We start from the raw sequence: 13,860 nt of genomic DNA, 5'->3' as shown, positions 1-13,860 counted from the left end.
GAAGTGGGCTTCTGGTCTCCTCCACACTTAGCTGGATATTTCTAAGCCCCTGTCTCAGGGTTAGACCCCCAAAGCAGGAGAATACAGATATACTCATGGTGACCATTTACCCTACCTCTTTGTCCATGAAATTTATTTTTATCTCCCTAGTTCCTATTCTCATTTTGGGTCTTAGTTTAAGGCTCAATGGGGCCTTTCCTGCTCTTTCAGATTAGAGTGACAGTTTATTTCAGAAGGGCAGGAACTGTTCTGTTCATTTCCAATCCTCATTATCTAACATAGTGCTGGGCGCACAGTGCCAGGACACAGAATAGAAACACAATAAAAATTTGTTGGGCAAATATTGTTAATCTGTCTTTACCCCTAATAGACTTTATGATCAGGAGGCCAAGGGTGACAAATTATAAATCCCTCTATTCCCTTGTCACGCAGGGCTTTCTAGTAAGTTCTTGGCCTTACTGTTGGTTTATTTATTCAACAAATATTTGTTCCAGCTTGGTCCAAGATAACATATACAAATATCATAGCTACTGTTGTTATTGCTGTGGAAGCTTCATAAATGCCAATCAATATTCTGTGTGACTTGAGGGGGAACTCATCATCTTCCTCTAAGGAGTAAAATTATATACGTACGATCGCGTCTTTAGCGGACCGGCGCCCCTCCCCTCCAGGCAGCGCAGCAGTGCAGGGCACTGAGGGCGGGGGTGAGAGGCTGGGCTACCCCAACCCCGCCCGGGCTCCGGCCCCGCCCACAACCATGCGAGCTCCGCCCCCGGAACCGCGAGCGCGCCGCCGCCGCCGCCGCCGTCGCTGGCGCCGCGCGCTCCCCGCCCCGCCCCTATTGGTGACGTGCGGACCAAACGGGCCGGTCGGGCGCTGCTGAGCCGTGCTCTTCCGCGGGCTCCGGGGTCGCTGGGGCCTCCTGGCGCGGCGGCTTCGCCGGGCTTGGACAGCTCCCACCCCTCCCCCGTGCCCTCTCGCGGCACCTGGCGGGCCTGCGCTTCAGCAGGAGACCGGAGAGAGGGTGAGTGTTGGCGGCAGCGGGATGGGACCGCCGGGAGCGCGCGCCGCTCTCCCGGGCATTGTCTGGGCGGGGGCGGCGCGGGCACGTGCGCGCCCCTCCCCCATCGCGGCGGCCGCGCCGGCCCCCAGGCTGAGGGGAGGGAGGGAGCGGGTGACGAGAGGAGAGGTTCCGGAGGAGGAGGCTGGGTCCGCGGTGAGTGTGTGTGGCGGGGGAGTCTCCGAAGCGGGAACCCGGAATTTGGGTGTGTGGGGTGTCCTTTTCTAAGGGTCACCGCGCTCTCTGAGGAGATGGTGGTCCCTTGAGCCCCAGTGGCTGGAGCTTTCAGAATGTTAAACCTGGTGGCCGGTGATGGGATTGGAGACGAGATTTCGCCCCAGCACCAGCAAGTAGTAGATCCATCAGCAAGAATCCTGGAATCTCCCTCCAACCTGTCGCCTTCCCAACCGTCTCCCTCCACCGTGAAGGATGAGTAGGATTTAGGAAGGTTGGAGGCTGTTCCAGGAATGGTGCCCGAGTTAAAGCACCAGAGGTGTGAGACAGTGCAGGGTTGGAGTGGAAAGCTTGGGAAAATGAGTACTTGGAAGAAAAACTGCTTTGGTAGGTTGTGGCCAGATTGCAGAGGACAATGAGGTCTATAGCAAACCTTTTTTTTTTCTATTATGAATGTAATTATGTTAAAAAAACAGAAAGCGGAGAAAAATATCACCAGTAATTCTACAGCCCTGACACATCATTCTTAGAGTTTTGATGTTTGCTCGTATTTTCTTCTGAGCCTTATAACAGTTACAGAGTTTTAAGTACAATTGTCCATTCACTTTTCTTGTTAACATGTAAAAATGCAATGTAGTATATTCAGCAGTACAATTTCGTCTTTCTTAATAAGCAAGTAGCAGGTATTTATCATAGAAAAATGTAAAAATACAAGAAAACGAGGAAAAGTACGCATAGTTTTACTGTCTAGAGGTATTATCATTGAGTGTATATTTTTGGTTGTGTGTGTTCTTTCAAAAATAGGAGCAGGTGAGGCCCTTTTTAGGAATTTAGTTTTTATGAGAAACCTTTGAAGGTTTTAAGAAGGCAAGTCGCATAATTTGCTGCACAGAGGAAGAGGGCAAGAGTGGAAGCTGGGAGGTCAGTTAGTTTACAGTACTCTGGAGTAGGTCTGTGGTTGTGGAGATGGAGAAGAGTAGAAAAATTAACAGGTATTTTGGAGGTAGACTGAACAAGACTTGGAAATGGATTGGTGAGGGAAAGGGAGAACTTTTTCCTTTTTGATCCTTGTTTTGAGCAACTAGGAGTAGATGGTGGCATTCAGTGAGAATGGAAGAGAGAAATTTGAGTTGGGAGAAATCACGAGTTCTGTTTTGGGTGTATTAAATTTGAAGTGTATATTGGATACAAAAATCGGTATGTTGAGGCAATTGGTTGTACAGGTTTGGAGCTCCTAGAAGAGAGAGCCTAGAGCTGGAGATAAAATTTGGGGAATATTCAGTATACAGATGATACTCAAAGTTATAGGACTACATGAGATCACTTGGGGAAAAAGTATACATAGAGAAGTGAAAACTGGAGACTCAGACATTCCAATGCTTGGAGGTCTTGCAGAGTAAGAAGATTGAGCACAGGACAGAAGAAACAGTGAGGTAGGAGGAAAAGCAGGAGACTGGTGGTATAGAAGTCATGAGAGAGAAGTTTCTAGATGGTGGAGACTTGGTCTGTCAGTGCTTCTGAGTTGTTTAGTGAGATGCTCAATTGGATCTGGCAATGCTGAAGTTATTAGTTTGGTCTTTCGTATTATTATCCAGAGTTCTAGAATCAGGAGGTGGAAACAAATCATGAGGAAGTGAAGACAATGAGTATGAGTTAGAAACAGCGCCCCTGAATTAGAAACAGGTGCCCTTGTTCAAGACACCTTATTTTCATCTTCCTCCAAACTAAATTTGATAATGAAAAATGATGTCTTGTTTCATTCCTTGATCACCGGTATGTGTGAACATTTTTTCACATTTATTGGCCATTTGTGAATTTCTGTTCCTGTCCTCTGTGCATATTTTCATTTGTGTTTGTCATTTTTCTAACTGATTGATTTTCTAATTGTCAAGAGTTCTCTAGATACTAAAAATATATAGCCTGATATAAAGCTTACAGAATTTTCCCCCTTATGTGTCCTCCCCCTCACCTCTGTTCTCTGGAATAGATACTCTAGAAGGAAGGACATGGTTAATAATAGAAAAACCATACTTACCACTTAACTCCTTATATGTACTTTTTTTTTTCAATTGTAGTAAAATACACATAACATGAAATTTACCACTGTAACCATTTTTAAATGTACAGTTCAGTGGTATTAAATACATTCATTATGTTGTGCAACCATCACCATCATCTCCACAACCGTTTTCATTTTGTAAAACTGAAACTTTATACCCATTAAGCAATAACCTTCATTTCCTCCTTACCCCCAGCTCGGGACAGTCACCATTTCTACTTTCTGTCTCTGAGATTTTTGACTACTCTGAGTACCTCATATAAGTGGAATCAGACAATATTTGTCCTTTTGTAACTGACTTATTTCACTTCGCATAATGTCCTCAAGGTTCATTCATGTTGTGACATATGTCAGAATTTCCGTCCTTTCTAAAGGCTAAATGATATTGCAGTGTATGTATATATCACGTTTTGTTTATCCATTCATCTGTTGATGAGCACTTGAGTTGCTTCCATCTTTTGGCTCTTGTGAATAATGCTCCTAAGAATGCGGGTGTACAGATACCTGTTTGAGTCCCTGCTTTCAGTTCTTTGGGTATTTACCCAAAAGTGGAATTGCTGGATCATACAGTAATTTTATTTTTAATTTTCTGAGCAACTGCCGTACTGTTTTCTATAGTGGCTACACCATTTTATATTCCCACCAACAGTGCACAAGTGTTCCAACTTCTTCATGTCTTCGCCAGCACTTGTTTTCTGTTTTTTTTTTATGGTAGCCATCCTAATGGATGTCAGGTGATACCTTGTTCTGTTTTTGATTTGCACTTCCCTAATATTAGTGATGTTTAGTATCTTTTCATGTGCTTATTGGCCATTTGCATGTCTTCTTTGGAGAAATGTCAATTCAAATCCTTTGCCCATTTTTGAATCAAGTTTTTTGTTGAATTTTAGGAGTTCTCTCTATATCCTGGTTATTAATCTGTTATCAGATACATTATTTGCAAATATTTTCTCCCATTCTAGGGGTTGCCTTTTTCCCTTTGGTAGTATCTTTTGATGCACAAAATTTTTCAGGAAGTCCAGTTTGTCTCCTTTTTCTTTCATTACCTGTCTTTGGTGTCATAGCCGAGAAATTGCCAAATCCAATTTTGTGAAGCTTTTGTCTGTTTTCTTCTAAAACTTTTATTGTTTTAAGTTTTGTATTTATGTCTTTGATCTATTTTGAGTTAGTTTTTGTACATGGTATTAGGTAAGAATCTAACTTCTTTCTTTTGCATATAAATATCCAGCTTTCCTAGCTCTATTTGTTGAAAAGACTGTTTTCCCCACTGATGGTTTTGGCACCCTTGTCAAAAATTATTTGACCATATATGTAAGAATTTATTTCTGGGCTCTCTCTTCCACTGGACTGTATATCTGTGTTTATGCCAGTACCACACTTGTTTTGATTACTGTAGCTTCTAGTACGTTTTGAAATCAGGAAGTGTGAGTCCTCCAGTTTTTTTTTTTTTTCCAAGATTATTTGATTATTTAGGGTCACTTGAGATTTCATATGAATTTTAGGGTGGGTTTTTCTACTTCTGCAAAAAATGTCATTGGGATTTTGATAGGGATTGCATTGAATTTGTAGATGGCTTTGAATAGTATTGACTTTTTAACAATACTGTCTTGAACATGGAATGTGTTACCAATTATTTATGTCTTCTTTAATTTCTTTCAGCAGTGTTTTGTAGTTCTCATTGTATAAGTCTTTCACCTCCTTGGTTACTTCCTAAGTGTTGTTGTTTTGGGGGTTTTTTTTGATGATTTTATAAATGGAAATATTTTTGTAATTTCCTTTTCATATTGTTTATTCATTTATAGAAATACAACCGATTTTTATGTGTTGACTTGGTATCCTACTATTTGCTGAGTTCTTTTATTAGTTCTAACAATTTTGGGATGGAATCTTTAGGATTTTCTACATGTAAGATCATGTCCCCCTACATTAAAAAGCCTTCATATTCATTCAACTGATACACTGTAATTTGCTATGGATTGTTTCTAGTTTTTTATCATAATATATATAGAAAGAGGAGAACTAACATTTAAGTTGTAGATCTGTAAGTACAACCCACACATGATACACATCACCAGCTTTGAGAGTATTTCCTTAGGATAGATTCTCAGAAATACTTGATTCTCCTCTCTTCTCATTCAGTCACAGAGAATAGAATTCTTCATTGCCACCTCCTTAAATTGGCCCGCACCTCCCTGCCTTTAACCCTGACCCCCTTTCAGTCTGTTTTCTACACTGCTACTGAATGGAGGGTGAGAGTCAGGATTGGTGCACTTTTCCCTCATAGAAAACAAAGACTTACGAAACAGATTGTTTCTGTATCATCTGGTCTGTGGAAGTTAGGAAAAAAAAAAAGTTTTTGAAGGCTGTAATACACTTCATGGATGAATTGGAATCTGATTTGATTCTTGAAGGATGAATAGCTTTTCAGTAAGCAGGGAGAAGGTAGGATGGAATACGAACTCATTTGAGAGGCAATTAGGTAATTAGGAGAAGTTCAGGCATGAACTTTGATGATTGTGGACAAGGAGAGGTAGAAGAACTAGTTCTCCTAACCAAGGATTGTTTATTCTGTTTATTTGAAGAATGAGCTATAGGGTAAGTGTGGGGAGAGACCTGTTATGTGGTGGTAACAAAGGCTAACAGTGACCATGATGCCAAGGGGCAGAGGCTTCAACTTTATTCATAATGTTTTTATTCTCAGAGTTGGGGATACGTTGGTGATCGTTATCTATTTTTTTTAATTAGTTTATTTGAGAGTGTATACTTTTTTGTTGAGATAAAATTCACCATTTGAAAGTGTATAATTTGGGGCTTTTTTTTTTTTTTGGTATATTCATAAGGTTGTACAACCATTACTACCATCTAATTCCATAACATTTTTGTGATTCCAGAAAGAAACCCCAATCCTATTTGCAGTCAGTCTCAGTTCCCTCCTCACCTCATCCCCTGGCAGTCACTTGCTCTGTCTGTGGATTTTCCTGTTTCTGGACATTTCACAGAAATATCATATAACCTGTGGCCTTTCATATCTGGCTTTTTTAACTTAATTAGCATGATATAGTCAAAGTTGATCTGCATTGTAGCATGTGTCAGTACTTCATTCTTTTTTAATGCTTGATAATCCATTGTATGAATATATCATGTTTTGTTTGTCTAGACATTTGAGTTGCTTCCATTTTTTCACATTTATGAATAATGCTGTTATGAACATTTATACATACAAGTTTTTATGTGGACATACATTTTCAGGAGTGGAATTGCTGGGACACATAGTAATTCTGTGTTTAATTTTTTGAGGAACTGACAAACTGTTTGCCACAGTGACTGTACCATTTTACGTTTCCACCAACAATCTATGAGGGTTCCCATTGTGTATTCTTTATACATTTTTTGACAGTCTATATTTAATTGCTGTTTGTGTGTTTAAATAGATTATTGAGGTACAATTGGCATGCCATAAACTGCACATATATAAAGTATATAACTTGGTAAGTTTTGACATATTTATACACCTGTGAAACTGTCAAGACAATCAAGATAGTAAACGTATGCATCATCCTTCCAATTTTTCTCATGCCCCTTTGTGATCCCAGTCTCTCTCCTCCCCATCGTTGCCCCATCAGCAACCACTAGTCAGGTTTCTGTCACAATAGACTAGTTTACATTTTATATAAATGGAATCATTGTAGTATATTCTTTTTTCTTAAGCTGACTTCTATCACTCAGCATTATTTTGAGGTTAATTCATGTTGTTGCATGTATCAGCTCATTCCTTTTTATTGATTAATGTATTCTATTGTATGGATATATCACAATTTGTTTATCCATTCACCTGTTAGTGGCCATTTGGGTTGTTTCTAGTTTTTGAGTATTGTAAATAAAATTGCTGTGAACATTTGTGTACAAGTTTTTGCACGCACATATGCTTTTATTTCTCTTGGGTAATACCTAGGAATAGAATGAGTCATATCGTAGGGTTTGTTTAATTTGTTAAGAAACTGCCAAACTGTTTTCCAAAGTGGTTGTACCATTTTACATTCCTGCCACTAATGTATGAGAATTCCAGTTGTTCTACATTCTCTGTAGTTTCTTTTCAACATATGGAGAAGTAAGAAGAGAACAGAAATATACATAAAGACACCTATAATCCATCTCCCAGATTAGTCCTTTTGGCATTTTTGGCCCCATGTCCATGGTTAGAAAATTCAAACATTATGGTCAGGAATAAATTGAAAAGCAAAAGCACTACCCAGATGTAACTATTGTTAATCATTTTTTATCATTTCTTCCAGAAAAACCTACCCAAGCATCTACCAGCATTGTTTGTGGTCTTCTTTCCCCTTGTTTACACAGAAAGAATCAAAGCATACATTACCATTCTGCACCTTGGTTTTTTCACTTTACAATTTATCTGACAGGTATTTTCACATTAGCACATTTTTTAGTGGCTGCATTGCAAAACAGTTTTGCTATAAGAAAACACGAATTTGTTTCAGTGCAATTGATATATTAGAGAACTATTTGAGTATAATGTGAATTTCACATTTGCTTTTGGGTCATTTTGTCTGTAAGAAATGCTTGGTCATTTTGTCTGTAAGAAATGCTTGGTAAATGGAGAAGACTGCACCCTAGTGAATTGAGCCACAGAAGGAAAATACAAGTCGCCTGCAGGCACACACCTCAGAGGTCCTCCAGCAACCTCAGTTTACTGCTGTGTTATGAGCCACACCCATGCACATCTGGTGTTATAATTTTCTGTTGATTTCAGATTAGCCTCCTACTACTTTGCAGTAACTCACAAGCTGTAACCTTTCGATGCCCACTTCCACAAGCAAACTTGAGGTCTTTTTCAAGTGCCATATTTAATGTAGCATTTATATAATTCTTAACCATTTAATGTGTAAAACTGTGCTACCGTTTTTATTAGATTCCTTTTTTTTTAATGTTACTGATAAAATTTTTGAGTGTTGTGCCCAAACCCATTTTTTCCCATAAGCCTATGGTTTTTAGTATGTAAACTTATACAGCGTGGTGATTTTTAAGAATGCATATGTCACATTATAGTGGAACTTACCTGTTCTATAGTATGATTGTACATAATTTCTTTATTTCTAAATTTAAGTTTTATTTTTTAAGATTGTTAAATACATTGTATATACCAAGGAGCACATATAATAAGGAGGTATATTTTAAAGAATAATAATAAAGTAACAAATACCTACTTAGTTACCCTGCAGTTTAAGAAATGGGAGATGACTGATACTTTTGAACCTCCTTGTACTCCTCTCACTGATCATTTTCTGCCTTTTTGAATATTTGAAATATTTGACAAAAATATTAAATTTGAAAGTGTTAACAAATCTGTGTCTAACCCCTCCCCCCAAATGGTCTTGCTAATGTTGATTCCTCGGCTGACCACCTTGTCCTCCTGCAAGTGTGCACACGCATACTTGGGGAAGGATAATCTGTCAATGAATTTCCTTTTAAGGTTAGTATCTAGTGGGTTTGTTATTGTTATTTTTTATAATGGCTTTGGTGAGCTCTAATTCATATACCATAAAATTCACTCCTTTAAAGTGTGAAACAGTGGGGTTTTTTTGTTTTTTGGGTTTTTTTTTTTTTTTCAGTATTTTTACAAAGTTTTGCAACCATCACTGTATCTAATTCCAGAAAACTTTCACCAATAGGTATATTTTTGTAAATAAGTAGATTTTCTAGATTAGGCCATGTTGATCTAAAGAAAAACCAATTTTCTAAAAAATGTCATATGTTTTAAGGTACTTGTTTTCTTTCTAGAATCTCAGCTCCTGGTAGAAAGGCATGAGACTTACTCCTATAGGATTTATTGTCAGTTTGAAAGCTCCAGTGAAAAATCCCTATTTAGTGAAGTGTGCAAGATTTGGCTTAATTTATATATTCTCAGTGACTCTGTCTAAGAGTTTGACACAATCTTTATCTGGTCCATATCCTTTTCTTTTCAACTTGGATTTGTAGACAAGTTTTGTTTTGTTTTTTTCTTTTTGTTTCTCTTGGAAACAAAACTTTTATGGCTTTACAAGTGAAACAATGAGATTGTCACATGAGTCAGAACTATCACTTTAGATAATTTCAATGATTTTTGTCTGAAAGTGACTCCAAGAAAGTTACTGGAGTGCTATATGGACTACTTTCTGTCAGCTTAAGAATTTACCCTAAATATCTCAAAACTCATAAACGTCCCAGATAGCTCACTCTGTCCAGAAAAAAGTAAGTTGAAGTGCTGGGGGAAAGGATAGGTAAAACTTACCTAAGTCCAGCTCTCCAGTTTTGCACTAATGGATAGAAACAGGGCGTGAATAATTTAGAACAGCTGTTTGATCGTCAACTCTTTTTCTTCTTACTTTGCAAGATTGAAGACAGTACTGTCCTGAATGGATTCTGGGGCAGACCTTATATAGCATCTTCTGCGGTCTTAAGCAATTTTATTTATGATAGGAAAGTAGGTGTTTTTGACCTGGAAGTAGGTAATACTTAAATGATAATAGTTTTTTGAGCTCAACTGTCTAGCTGTTTCCATTTTGCTCGGTTCTTTCTATGATTCACATCAGTTTGATGCTAATGACTGACCTCTGTCAGCTTCCCACCATTCTGGTCCAGTGTAAATTTATGGCTATTTTAATTTAAAAGACCTGTTTTCTTTCCATACCAGATGAGTTGAAGATAAAGTGATTGTGCTGGCCAACAAGTAATAGTAGTCCCCCTTTCTCCATGGTTTTGCTACCCAGAGTTTTGCTTTCCATGGTTTCAGTTACCTGCCATCAACCGTAGCCTGAAAATATGACATGGAAGATTCCAGAAATAAGTTTTAAATTGCACACCTTTCTGAGTAGCATGATGAAATCTCGTGCCATCCCTTCTGTCCCACCTGGGATATGAATCATCCCTTTGTCCAGTGTATTCTTCCAGTTAGTCACTTCGTAGCCTTCTTGGTTATCACATCAACTGTTTTGGTATTGCAGTGCTTGTGTTCAGGTCACCTTTATTTTATTTAGTGATGGCCCCAAAGTGAAAGAATAATGATGCTGGCAATTCAGATACGCCAAAGAGAAGCTACAAAGTATTTTCTTTAGGTGAAAAGGTGAAAGTTAATAAGAAAAAAATTTTGGTTGCTAAGATCTGCTGTAAGAATGAATCTTCCATCTGTGAAATTGCGAAGAAGGAAGAAGAAATTTGTGTTAGTTTTGCTCTCACACCTCAATTGGCAAAAGTTATAGCTACAGTGTATGAAAAGTACCTAGTTAAGATAGAAAAGGCATTAAGTTTCGGGGTGGAAGACATGAACAGAAAACAGCATTCAGCACTGTCCTCTGTTTCAGGCATCCACTGGGTGTCTTGGAATGTTTCCCCCACAGATGAGGGGATACTCTATGTTCAAATGGTTTTGTGTATAAGTACCTGACTTAGAGTAAATAGGATAGAGTTTTTGTCAGTACCAACTTACATGAAAATGAGAACAAAATCGTCTCTTCTTCCTTTTAGATTTGTCTGAGTCTTTTCTATAATAGACTACTTCAGATGGCTTGTATTATGAAAAATAAGCCTAATTTGGGGAAGAAATTTTTTCAGTTATCTGTATCAATGGGAGATGACGGTTCTATAAGTAATCTTCAAATAGAGGAAAAATTTAAATTGATATTGAAATATATATTTCGACTCTTCTGGAAAGACTTCATGCCTAATGATTTTTGTCAGTATACTATTAAAATGGGTATTCTTTCTTAGTGTGCACATTGGACAGTCTTTGTGAAGCATGGATGGTGTCAGGGTAAAAGCTCCTGCTATTTTTAGTTTGCAAAATATAACTCATGAAATGGATTACATACATTTGGATTACTGAAAGTCAGTTGCATTAATGTATTCCTAAAAGTCCAACATTAGACATGGGCAGTGCAAATCACCTTGCTTCTGGATATCCCCAGTACTTTAAATAAATATTGCTGGTAATAAATCCTTCTAGTCACGATGCACTATTCTTTTAATACCCCACTGGATTGAATTTGTATCTGCATATATTCACAAATGAAAACTGGTCTCTCATTTTCCTCTGAGGATGCCTTTGGCCACATTTCCATAGGTTTAGATATATTGTGTCCTTTTTGTTGATATTTTTTAAATAGTCTGTTATTTTAATTTCCTTTTTGAGTTATGAGCATGAAGTATTTAGAAGAGTACCTTATTTTCATTTAATAGTGAGTTTTTGTTAATAATTTCATATTTAATTCTATTAAAATCAGAATATGGCTGTAACATTTCCTTATTTTATAATAATTGAGACTTCATATAACTTATATGATTTAATTTTAATGAATTTTATAGACATTTCAAATGGGTTATTCTCTTTTGGGTTCAGAGTTGTACATATCCATAAATCTGGCTTGTAAATTGCATTGTCTGTATCATCTGTATTTTTATCTGTTGTCTTCTTGATCTTTTAAATTTACGAGAGCAGTATGTTCAAATTCTCCTGTTATGATTGTGATTTTCTTAAATTCTCCTTGTGTTTCTGGTTTATGTTTTATATGTTTAGAGATGATGTTGTTTGATGTATAGTTTGACATATCTTTTCGATTGTGTCTTTTAATAGTAATAAAATCTTTTTGTGTTAAATTTTTTGCCTTAAATTATTCTGTTATCAATCTTGCCATGTCTGCTATCTTTTTGCTTGTGTCTGTGTATAACTTTGCACATCCCTTTATTTTAAACATTTAGCTATAATACCTTGAATATTTGAAGGTATAGCAGTATCAACAAATAGACTTGTAAGTATTATAATAAAAAAAAGGATGAAAGCTAGTAGATATGTTCCCTGTGGGTGTTTGTATTTTTGCATATATTTTAGTTATCCCTTCATGTATTTATTCAGCAAATAATTTTTTGAGAGCTTCCAAGAACTTTGGAGAGGGAATATGGGGAGAGCTATCTTGGACAGTATGATCAGAGAAGGCCTTCTCTGATAAGGCGGGCATTTGAGCAGGATCTGGTAAAGTTAACCTGGGGGAAGAGCATTCCAGGCAGAAGGAATCGTTAAGTCCCAACACCCTTAGGAAAGATTGAGGTGTACTCTCTAGAAACCCCGTGTGTCTGGATCTTAATGATTAAGGACAGAGAAGCAGGCAGGGCCCAATTCATGTAAGATCTTGTAGGTCATGTTAAGGAGTGTTACGGGAAACCATTGGAAAATTTCAAGCAGGGGAGAGCTTGATCAGATATGTTTGTATAGTCCTTTTCCCAAGGTATAGTTTATATACAGTGAAATACACAGATTTTTAAGTGTATAGTTGGAGTGAGTTTTTCTGACTGCATATACCCAAGTAACCCACACTTTTATTAAGATATAAAATATTTCTGTCACCCCAGAAAGATTCTCTATACCTCTTCTCAGTCAGTCCCCACCACCAGCACCCCAACTACTATTCTCTTTTCTTTTACCATAGATTAATCTGTGTGTTCTCAAACATCATATAAATAGAATCATTTAGTATGCACTCCTATTCCATGTCTGGCTTCTTTTACTTTGAGATTTATTCCTGTTGTTGTTTAGATCAGAAGTTCTTTGGGTGTACTACAATTTGTTTACCTATTCTCCTGTTTTGTTTTGTGTAGACATTTTTGAAATGTCTATTTGGCTAACAGAGGGGAATAGATTCTCTTATTCAGATATTTAATAAAGGATCACTGGTTGTCTTATTTCCAGAGGGGAAAAATACTTTGTTTGAAATGAAAAATATAGAAAGGACAGGGCTAAAGAATTATAGAGTTGCTATTAACATTTAGGAACACGTGTCTGTATGGAAGCAGAAAATGAATGATTGTGCTGCTCCTCCCTGCCCCCCTGCCTTAAACCAGATGGGAAAAGTCGTCTTGAGTGAAAGCACAAAATTCAGTGGTTCAGATACGATTCAAACGCCATGAGGATCATAGAATTTTATATTGAGAAGGTACCCCACTTAGCAAATTTTCCAAGAACCTTATTTATGAGATTTTATTCCCTCCCCTAAGAGTCGGCCATATCTCATAAGATGTGGTGTTTTCCTGGCAGGGTTCCAGGACTAGGTTCTAGAGATTCGAGGTCTTTGACATGAAACCTAAGAGCATTTACTAAGAATTTCTAGTGATTCTATTACATATTTTTTGTGTTTTTAATTATACAATTTTCTTTTAAAAATGATTTTTCTTTTGGGGTTTATTTCAAAGTATAGAACATTAAAAGGATTTTATTTTGTTTTTAATCTTTAATCACTTCAAAAACTCAGACTTACTTATGTTACTTGAATGGGTGTTGTGATAGAGGATGATTTTACTTTCTTACAGTGTACATGAGGGGGAAATGTGTATTTTTTAAGTTTAAATTGACTGTTTACTTTTTATAATGAGGCTATTTCAGTGAGATAAAAATTTTAAATTAGAGGAACCAGCATTGCATATATTTCAGTGTTTGGATTTGGTCCCATGGTATGGAGAAAATCCTATTTCACAGACAAATTATGAACAGTAACAGGTTTTTTGTTTTTGTTTTAACAGTTTACCA

The 13,860-nt window shown here is 37.3% G+C and overlaps 1 protein-coding gene across 5 annotated transcripts in view; it reads left to right on the top strand.

Annotated features, from left to right (window-relative positions):
- Positions 1-835: 835 nt before the first annotated feature.
- The window catches only part of YEATS2 (YEATS domain containing 2), a 92,337-nt gene continuing 79,312 nt past the window's right edge, over positions 836-13,860 (top strand). For 3 of the 5 annotated variants that reach the window (XM_032483389.1, XM_032483380.1, XM_032483362.1), the window contains exon 1: positions 836-1,024. The gene's annotated coding sequence lies outside the window, so the exon portion shown is untranslated. Of the gene's footprint in view, positions 1,025-1,122; positions 1,217-13,860 lie in introns of those variants that run through there. The other 2 variants (XM_032483376.1, XM_032483370.1) reach the window with 2 other exon arrangements.

Source organism: Camelus ferus, chromosome 1 (genome assembly GCF_009834535.1).
Source record: "Camelus ferus isolate YT-003-E chromosome 1, BCGSAC_Cfer_1.0, whole genome shotgun sequence".
Classification (NCBI taxonomy): Eukaryota; Metazoa; Chordata; class Mammalia; order Artiodactyla; family Camelidae; genus Camelus; species Camelus ferus.
The sequence above is the reverse complement of the archived record's forward strand: the minus strand, read 5'-3'. Positions and strand labels throughout refer to the sequence as shown.